This window comes from Sinohyriopsis cumingii, chromosome 5 (genome assembly GCF_028554795.1).
Source record: "Sinohyriopsis cumingii isolate HCF-2022 chromosome 5, ASM2855479v2, whole genome shotgun sequence".
In the NCBI taxonomy this organism is placed as follows: domain Eukaryota; kingdom Metazoa; phylum Mollusca; class Bivalvia; order Unionida; family Unionidae; genus Sinohyriopsis; species Sinohyriopsis cumingii.
In genome coordinates this window covers 22,653,519-22,664,533 of record NC_142965.1, presented here as the reverse complement: position 1 = coordinate 22,664,533, position 11,015 = coordinate 22,653,519, and the positions used below count along the sequence as shown (strand labels likewise).

The window sequence follows — 11,015 nt, the reverse complement described above, 5'->3', positions numbered from 1 at the left end:
ACAATTATATCACGGTGCACATTTAAAAATCGCTCCATGTCCGCCCTAAAAATGCTTATTTTCTTGAAGAATATGTACATATTATATACGATAATAATCCTGAAGTTTCGTGCACACCTCAAGAACTTGCATATAATTTTCTCTTTATCCGCTGATATTGCTTGTTCTAAAGACATCCCAGACAAAAGCATTAATTCTTCGCCGGTATTATTACTTTGGCTCTCGTAATAGACTGACCCATTGGAAGGGACGGAACTATGTTTGGACTCGTATTAGCTTCCCTTTCCAGAGCCCTTGAGTGGTTTGTTTTCTGAACGCTTATTGTGATAAAATATTTAGTGTTGAAAACGGTATCAGTATTTTCAAACGTATCTTTTGATACAACAGGTCATTGTTTATGAATTCTTGTATCTCTTTCAGGATTCAAAAATATCGTTTTAATAAGATCAAGGTATTTACGATACGGCGGAATGCAGAGCGTGGGTTTCTGCGGCCTTTGACGATACTGTTTCCTCTTAACCGCTCTTGATAATGCATTTATTTCCAAATTCTAAGAGCTTCAAACTTACGTTAGCACTTTATTGTGAGAAATTAGAAAACAGGGGAGAAAAATTTGTTGGGAGACGATGCTGTTATTGTTTTCCAGAGAAAAGTTTTGTTACACTTGCCTCCCTTTCAGTTTCTTTCGGATCCCTTTTTTAAGGGAGAGAACCACTGTTAAGCAAACATTGGATGTTACAAAGATTCAGCTAACCAGTTAATTTCTTTAAAAGATGATAATATTTTGAAACTATGTACTGTGCTCAATGACATTTGTCTTGCATTTAATGGTGGCACATTTTAACACTTTATGGATCCATGTAAACTGCTATAAAAGGCATACAGATGCTGTATGGTCATTTGCTCACCTTATATTAAATATAAATGGTTGTTTTAAAATGTAATACTAATTCTGCTTAATCAGAGTCGATTCACTCCAGGTTATTGAATGATCTGCGCCTTATCTGTTATCTAGAAACTTCTAGACAAAATTATTGATCGCTGGGGACTTCTACATTGGTGGCCATGTACTAAACTTAATCAAGAAAAGTGCATGTTAGGTCTAATCGTCACAATATATGGTACTATTTGATTTGTTTATCAGCATATGTAGCTCTCATTTGACATTGCATCATGCGACATGCAATCCAGATTGTAATGGATGACACCTTTAGATTTATCTTGTCCCAAAATGTCCATGTATTTGAACATTGATTTTGCCATACATACTTTTCAAAGCATGCAAATAATAATCTTCGAAACAAATAAATATGAATGTATGAGGATCCAAATAAAGTGAATAATTACCATTTAAAAGCATGTCAAACCATATTTTTGTTGAATGCTTCAATGACCTGTATGACTTTTACTATAACTTCATATCTGCAGATTAGTGTAGAGAATATGAATATATATGTACAGGACAGAGTTTGTTTCTTCTCACATTGTAGTGGAGAGGATTAAGGAACAATCTTCTGTGTTGTCACCTTGCAGTCTTGTAAGATTGTTGCTTTTGAACATGGAAAATGACCTCTTACCCTATGCATCCTCTTAGAGCCATATTGTTATTTTGCAGTGAAGAGTATAGTAAAAGGTGTGGCTTTCTGTTTCCTTAATGGTTTGCATGCCCCAACAAGCTAGCAAATATTACAAAGTAATTAATAAGTAAAACCAGTTATTTTTTATTGCATTAAGCTATGCAGTGGAAGTTTCTCTTTTGTACAGGGAGACTTTTTGCCTCATTTGCTTGTACTTTTTCTAATAATCAATGAAAACAATTTTAGTTGGAATCTTAATATAGCAAAGCTGATGATATCCATGTTTGCAGGTCCCAATTCCTTTGAAGTAGGAAGGTGTAGTTAATATTATAAGTATCTTTGGTTATGAATTACATGTTGGAAAAAGAAATAGCAGTTTATGAGCTGTAACTAAAAACTGTTGCAGGGATCTCACATTACTATTAAAAGTGAATGTTTACTATTTTAAAGCGTCCATGATTTGAAAAAAAAAGGCAAAATAAAACATGAGAATAGCAGAGGTAAGAACAAATTCAGGATGAAACAATTGGGTATATGAATTATCAATGTTAAGAAACATATAAAAGAAACTCATTATTGGCTAAGTGTTTAATGAAATCACTATGTATTTGAATTAACAAATTCCTTAAAATTTAAGAGGCAGAGAAAATGGTGATATAAGACAGCTTATAACTGCAAATCTATACATACACTTAATTTTTTTATACAGATAATATTTTGTTTTCCTGATAACTGAATAACCATTTCTTGATAATAGCTGAAACTCGTGTCAGCCTCTGTTATTTAAAAACAAAATACATGATCTAGTCTTTGAGTATAACATGATTTGGAGCATAGTCATGTCTGTTCGAAGTCAGATGTGATCTGTTGAAATCCAGTTGTTGACAAAAATCAGGAGTTCACTGGGAAATCATAATGAACAGAAAAGTAAACAATGGAATTAGCTGAATCTGCGTATGTTAGATCTTAGCAAACAAGGAAATAAAGAAACCTGTTAATTGATTTTCAGTTCATATTTGATTAGACTCCTTTTTGATCAACATTACTCAGTACTGTTTTAATCCATCATATTATCATTATGTGATGTTTGGAACGCATCATACCATATACCATAATAATTTAACCACTTCGGTGGCCTAGTGGTTAGAGCATCTGCCTTGGATGTGGGAGGTAGTGGGTTCGATCACTGGTTGAGTCATACCAAAATCTTACAAAAATGGTACTAACAGCTGCCTCACTTGGTGCTCAGCATTAAGAGGTTAGTGTTAGGACTGGTCGACCTGGTGTCAGGATAATGTGACTGGGTGGGACATCATGCTACATGTCTGCAGCATGATGCCCCATTGCTAGACATTACTTTAAACTGCCATGCTGCAGACATCGTAGCAATATGACTGAAAAATTGTTAAAGCTACGTTAAAAATCCAAGTCACACACACGCATACCATAATAAGAAAAATTGTGCCAAGAGTTTGGGACCTGTTTTGTTTGTCAGCAGAATGTGACCTCCCAGGTTAATTTTCAGGGAGGAAACCCCAACCGAATGATGAAAATTCTGTCCATCCATCAGGAAAAATCAGAAACTTTCAGAACACTGGATCATTCTTGAAAGGGACCATCTCACATATTGGGTGTGTGTGAAGGCACTTGTCATTATTTTAAATTTGCCATGTTTTAATGTTCATCATCACTTATGTAAAGAATATTAGCTGCTGCTTTGTGGATTATTATTTGTCTCTTGTGGTAAAATGTTAGGAAGGATTATACCCTGTTTGACTTTTTGTCTCGCGCTATGTTCTTGAATGTTAGGAAGGATTATACCCTGCTTGACTTTTTGCCCTGTTTATTTAAGCACTCTTCGCAGTATTTTACTCACTTGGTCTGTACACATGGTGTATGTCTTAGCATTTAATTTGTCCCTTGTACAGAGCTTTATTCTTTCTAACTTGTTTTTTTTTTATATAATAAAAAAACAATCATAAGAAATAGCAACGGGTAGATATTTTGATTTAATTTCCCTCTCCTTTTATTTTGCAGTCTGTGGACTTGCCTGCCATCATTAATTTACCTTACCAATAATCATGAATTACAACTTTTGTCAACATGGTAAACAGCTTGCACACCAGTTTTTTTATTTTTTTAACTTTATCAATCATGGTCTGTTATCGAATATGGGTTCTTTTTTAATTTAGTTATTGGATAGCCTTTCTTAAATTTTTTTCCTTTTTAGCATCTTGGTTGGTTGACTTGTTTGTTGTTTTTTTTCTGTCCTAATTCTTAGTGTTGCTTTCTTTTTAACCTTTGATCTTAATGAAAGACCCATGTTAGGTATCTTTTCAGTAGATAAATTATATAACCATAGACTTAGTCCATGCTTTACCTTTGTGTATACAAACTTAGAAATGTTTTTGTATAAATCATCTTTTTCAGCATCTTTATTTCAGAAACATTGTCTAAACAAGGTGTGGGGAACTGTGAGGAAAGGAATTTTCCTGGAACCCCACCATTTGTTTATTCTGCAATACTGTACGAGGGCTGATGGCTGGCTGTTTTGAAGCCAGTTGAGGAAGAAGGTTTCCTTGCCTTCATCAGTTTTCCTATTTTGTTCAGAGAAGAATTATCAAGTCTCCCAGGAGACACCAAGGGTTATTGGGCTTCTTTCCATGGGAGGTTAGGAATATGGAGGAGAGTGAGCTATGCCTTCTGAAAGGGAGGGGCATCGTCACCTCTTTACCACTAAGTCAGAGCAAATCTCACCCTTCCCTCAAGCAGGAACAGCACCCTCGTATACAAAGTGGCACCACTCCAAAAGGCTGTGATAAGAGGGTAGTAGCACCCTTTCAGTCCCTATGGCCCTTGATAATGTGATTGGGCCACCTGACAATGGGAGTGCACAGATAAAAGTCTGTGGATGACTTATCTTCCAGACCTGAGTCATTGTTGAGACCTTGCCAGGATTACATAGTCCAGATTAATGCAGGAGATCAGATTGGCATCTCCCTTTCTTATTTTCCCATTAAATCCATATGGGATGTGGGGCCTTCCACTTCAGGTAGTTGGTTGTTCTTTTCCCTACATGTAGTCATGGACTTCTGGACCTGGGCTGCATAGTAGTGGGGTCATGCATGCAGACCATGCACCGACATCATCTTATGACGATGGGTCTATAAAGAGGGAGGGGGATAATTCTGCTTTCTCAAAATAATCTAGGCAAGTCGAGAGTCTCCCATTGCTAGAGACAGTTCATTAATGATTCAGGAGGCATTACTTGTTCAGATTTCTCCTTCCATGAGTCTCCGCCCTAAACAGAGTCATTTGGTCATGTAGTCCTGCACCCCAGGAGAGAGTGCATGATGGCGGTTTCTTTTTCTGTCCTTGTTGAAGCCAACAAAATTGATATACAAAACATGCTGTTGTGGTATGTCCCCTGTTCTTCTCACCCTTCAGTTAAGGATGCAGAACAGGTTCAGTACTTCCTGGTCATTCAATACAGTGGTAAGGGGCCATCCATTTAGTATGTATGCAAAAGTCTGGCAAAGCTTGACCCCTCCACCTCCTATGCATATGTACATTATCAATAGACCCCCCCCCCCATGCAAGCATATGCATTTGGGTTACCCCCTCCCCCTTCATGTGTACGTACTAAATGGACAGCCCTTAATGAGAGTTGCTGCCTCAAGCCCAGTGAGCTGTGCCCTAAACATCCTAATTCCTTCCAGTTTGGAGAAACTTTCTGGATAAATTCTTGACCAGATTTCTTGCTCCTTCCTCACTCAGTTACGATCAAGGATGGCTCTTGTAAAGTTTGAGCAAGGTCCACATTTTTGCAAGACAACATAAGTGGTGGTCTGTCCCCCCCCCCCCATATGGCGAACCTTGGTAGCTGAGTCTAGCTACAAAATTCTTACCCCTTCCTGGCCCTCTAAACCTCCCACTTTGGAATCAGCTCAAGAAGGTATTTCTATGGGGTCCTTGGTTCGCCTTCCATTGAAAAGGCTGGATTCTTAGAACAAAAGGCTTCCTCACTAGTAACTACAGCCATGCATGCTAGCCTCCATTTTAGCAGCACCTTTTGCAGGCTGAAGGAGGAATCTCTGTCACGAATGGCTTTCCTTAATTCTTCTGGCATGCATTGGTCTTGTCAGCAAAACTTCCCAACCTGTGCAGGGATGTAGCTCTACACACTTCCAAGATCTGACTTACAGCACCAGCCCCTTTCATCCACATTGAAACCGGACAAGAAATGGTATGATCCTGACCACTTTGACCATTGGTTGAATTAAAGCTGCACAGCCACAGTCAAAGCAACAGTCCCAGTTCAGAGCTCCACCTCAGCAAATGGGGCCTATTACAGCATGCCGCAAAGGTCCAGAGAGGAAGTTCACAGAAACCATTCCTGTTTCCTAAGGACAAGGGTCAACAGCCCTAGGGTCTTGCTCCATCTCTTGCAGAGCATTTTTGGTTCCCTTTTGTGTCAGACTTAAATAAAACTAATTTCACGGGCTTGATCAGGTGTTTTTGTGGATGGCTGGGTCCTTTCTATCGTAAGAGAGTTTTACCAGCTGTGGTTCCATGATCTTCCATTTGCTTCCATTGGTTACGTTTGTTGCTCTAAATAAAAGAGGCTCAGTCCCTTCTTTGAAGGGTGCAGTAGAGAGGATGTTAAAAGACCCCTCTGCTTCCTTTTACTCGACCTTTCCTCCCTAAACAGATTTCTGCTTTAGTACCCATTCAAATGGAAACCACAGCTTTAGTCAGGAATATCAAAAGACCTAATTGGATGGTCTCTGTTGATCTTCGGGATGTGTACCTTCATGTCCCTTTTTTTTCTTCTCCACATTGAAAGTACCTCTGGCTTTGCTTGGAAGGGAAGTTCTTCCAATTTCATGCTCTGCTGTTTGGCCTAGCCTCCACACTCATAGCAATTACCAGGGTCAGGGGCGGAGATGCAGCCCATTTAAGATCTTAAGTTATCCCAGTCCTCCAATATTTCAGTTGTTGGTTGATCTGCAGTGGTAGTCTAGAGTCCATCAGACCAGACTTGCCTCATAGTCACTGTTGGTCCATAATGAACAGGCTGGGTTATCTACCAAACTTAGAGAAATTGGAGCCCTGTCCATTTCAGTATTTCATGGGGATACATTTGCTCATAGATAGAGGATTAGCCAGTGTCCCTCTGGTCAGAGTAATCAAGATCCTGTCACTGTTGGAGACTCCGAGAGTAAAGACTATTTCTCAGCTCATCTTTTTTTCTCAGTGAACTCTGCAGCAGACTTCTTTCCAGAAGGCAGATTGCTCTTGCATCTACATGTACTCCAGTTTCTCCAATTAGCCACAGGGACCCCCTGAATGCCCCAAAAATTTCTCATTTTTGGATGTATGCCATCATCAGAATTGGAGGCCAAATGAGAACTGGTTTCTAACTAAAGCTGTACTGATTAATTGGCCATACTCAATAATTAGGCCGATTATTGGAACAATCGGTATCGGCAGAATAAATCGGTGCCAATGTAAACAAATTTCCAAAATATAAATTTAATCATAACATTCATCTTGACATGGCTTGAATTTTAAATCAGAATTAAATAGTGGAAACTTAGGAATAAACATTTGATTTGGGGGTTAATTGAAAGACAGTATATTCTTAAAGTAAATACTTTTTAACACACTTGCTGTAAACTACCGCTGATTGTCTGCGCACAGTAAATTATCGATGCATGCACTCATCCCAATCACAGCAGCCAACCAGCCAAATGAGGCCTCGTTTGGCGGTTGAACTTCCAGCATACACATTACAGGGATGGTCCTGGCTTTTGAAAAGTTGTTGTCAAAAATAATCGCCAATCTCAATATTTTGTTGCCAATTTTCAAAAAAATGTCGCCAGAAAATAAGTAGTGAATATTTTTCCAAGACTAATAATGTAATAGGCAGTGAAAATTGAAAAAGATGGGATAGTTATTACTTTATTGACAACAAGCAATACAGCCATAATATTACAAAATAAATCATTAAATGACTGGTTTGCATTTCTTACATGGTCTTTGCATTGCGCATCACCGTTAGTGCATAGGTCTAACTGTTGTCACCTGAAATAAATGCATTATCAAATGTAAAATATCTACTTTCCTACAGTTTCTCTCTTTTTAATAGAAACATCAGGTATTAAGCAAATCTATATTATGTATATTATTTTCCAAATAATAGTTTTGTAAGAAACTTTATTTAGATAAAGACATTTTAATACTAAAACCCTATGAGCATACTTTGCAATGTAAGATAAGTGACGTATAATGTGACCGTTGATTTCACACATTCAGGAATTAAATCCCCCCCCCCTTTATGGCTAGCTTCACAAAGTACATTTCCGTCAACCAGAAGTTCAGAAATTTATTTTTGCCACGCTTTACATGCTTCGCTTGCTTGTGAGTGAATTGCTTCCTAAATCCCAGGAATGATCACTGAATGCTGTAGATTTTTTTCTCGACAAGCAAATTATGATCTCCATTCCCACCAACAAAACTTACATGAGTCAACTTGACCTGGCATTACTGTACCATATATATAAGCATTGATTACCATCATTAAATTAAAAGAAGGAATGAAGAAACATATCACAGAGCATATGTGCCCCCAAAAAACTAATTCGGAATAAATATGTTATTTAGTAAAGAGTTTTATTTGCATATATGAGTTAGTAATAAGAAATAAGGTGGGAAATAGTTATCACATGTATGGTAGCTTGAGACCACATTTGAACTGTTAACATAAATCTGCACCCATTTTAGGCATTGTTAGTTATAACAAAAATAGGACATGGTGTACTTGTCAATCAAATGCTAGTGCTTTCACTAACTGTAGAACATAATTGGTATCTGCAATTTTAATAATCGGCTATATGCGGTATCGGTATAATCGGCAGAAAGTGACATTGGTACAGCTTTATTTTTTACGTATACACCCCCACTTTTACCAAAATGCATACATGATAGATTCAAGATGGGCCTTATATAGAGCCAAAGGGACAGTTTCTTTAGGGTTCATGGTCTCGGGAAGAATCTACCCTCCACATCAACAAATTGGGATGAGGGCAATGTCCATGTGCCTCAGGGTGCTTTCCACCAAAGAGGCTGCTATGCTATGGTTTCCTGTGACAGTATGTCAGTTGCGGTGTACCTCAGGAGACAAGGAGGCAAACATGCACCTTTTCTCTGCATTGAGGTTTTGGAATCTCCTTCGCTGAACAGCTTTGGAAGGAATGTTACTTCTAGTTTGCTGGAAGGAAGAACATTTTGGCAGACAGTCAAGGATAGGGCAGATAGTTTTTATGGAATGGTCACTCCACCACTCTATAGCAGACTATCAGTTTCAGCTTTGCTGACTTCCATAAGCTACCCTCTTATATGTCCCCTGTTCCTGATGAGAGGGACTGGGCAGTGGACATTTTCAGTTTGAAGTGGGATCATTTGTTTGCAAACACCTTCCCAACCTTCTGGATGTTACCCAGGTCCTTACAAAATCAGGCTCTCCTTGATTCAGCTCATTGCCTTTCTGTGGCCCCAGTGATCCTGGTTCAGCGATCTTCTTGATCTGCAGTTGGACCATCCGAAGACCTTAACTTAAAGGAGGGACATCCTGTCGCGACGCAGGAGCTGTCCTCCACACAACAGCAACACAGATTCACTGCATTCAGGCTTGGCTCATCTCTGATAATCTCTGTGCAAATGAAAGTTTCGATCCAAGTTTCCATTTGCATAATTGAGTCCAAGAGAAGATCTGTGTCAAAGATGTATGATGTAGTAGAAAATATGTCAATTCTAGTGGTCCCTTAGTGAGTGCAGTTGCAGTTTTTTCTTTTCCTTTTTTCTACTGTTGCGGGCTATTTAGAATCTCTTTCCAACACTTGCTTTTCAAAAGGATCTGCTTACAATATGGATTCTCACTTGGCAGACCTGATCATGTATTTTGAATTGCAAAGACAAGGGTCTCACTCTCTAATGCCTAAACTGAATCGCTTGTTTCATGTGGTTTCTAAATACTGCTCTTTCCCAGGAACCTTTGGGTGAAGCATCCCTTGAGAACTTGACCCTCAAGATGGTTTTCTTGCTTGCCTTAGTGTGTTTAGGATGAAGGAGTGAGCTTCATTCATTATCCGTAGAGCAGGGCTGTATCAGGTTCCATGGGAATTATGAGTCAGTTTCTTTCCTTTGTCAACCAAGTTTTTTGTGGCAAAAAATCGACTTACTTTATTGGCTCTGCTCACCTTGAGGTCCTCAGTCTCTGTTGGATCTGTGCTTCAGATCACCAAGATAGACGTTTATGCCCAGTTATGGTTATATCTTTTTATTCGACTCCCTCTAAAGAGAGAGGGAAGGATAGGAAGTGCCTTTTCCTCCCATTAAGGGGTCAGGTTAGTATGTTTGCTTCCACCATTCTAGCTGAATTACATTAACTATTGAGAGAGCTTACCAGGCCCATTGTGATATGGACCTATCTTGAAAGAAAATTAAAGCCTATGAGGTTCGAATCATTGCTGCTTCATGGGCCTATCTCATTCATTTTGGAGGATGTGTTGAAAGACGCATTTTTGCAATTTCACACTATTTTCTTCTCCTTTAACATTACTTGTTAGCCCACCAAAGCGAAGGCATTGTCTCACTGGGCCTAATTGTCATTACTCGGATGCCTATGTGGATTCCATCCCACATTAGTCTCGCACTCAATGAGTATTACTTTTGTGTCTTTTATTTGACAGTTTTTGGATCATTAGACCTCCCACCAGACTGATGACAAATAGCATCAGCTATGCAGTAGCATCAGATAAGGTATTATTGATATTAAAATGTAGTTTCTTTTTGGGAAACTAATTTTAATGATTTAATACTTACCTGTTGCTATCACCAGATTAGGTCCTCCCACCCTGCACTGTTGTCCTACCAAGTTAGGCTGTTCCCTAAAAATAATGAAGAGTGCCTTCACACATGCCCAGTATTTGTGGAGGACTCCCTGCAGGGTTGATCCAGTGTTCTCGAAGCTTCTTTCTGTCCCTAATTGGAGGGCAGAATTTTTGTAATTCAGTTATGGTATTTTCAATCCAGAAAAATACTGACTCTGCAATAGCAACAGGTAACTATTACATAATTAAAATTAGTCTCCCATCAATGAAAAATCTCTACATATTTAACAACAAATTAGGATTAGCTATCCTGTGGCGGCCATATATCGGATGTCCAAGCAGACAGAACCAGTTTCATTTAGGACCAACTAGACCATGGGATGAATGTGTAAAATTTCAGGGCAATCCTCCATGTAGTTTCTGAGGAATAGTAATATTGAACGTGTATGGAAAATTTCATAGCATTACTCCAAATAGTTTTGAATGAGTGTGTGTGTGTGTGATTTGGATTTTTTAACATAGCTTTAACAGTTTTTCAGTCATA

General features: G+C 38.6%; 1 protein-coding gene across 2 annotated transcripts in view; it reads left to right on the top strand.

Annotated features, from left to right (window-relative positions):
* Window positions 1–279: 279 nt before the first annotated feature.
* The window catches only part of LOC149798772 (uncharacterized), a 98,064-nt gene continuing 87,328 nt past the window's right edge, over window positions 280–11,015 (top strand). For both annotated transcript variants that reach the window (XR_016421027.1, XM_089957645.1), the window contains exon 1: window positions 280–350. The gene's annotated coding sequence lies outside the window, so the exon portion shown is untranslated. The remainder of the gene's footprint in view (window positions 351–11,015) is intronic.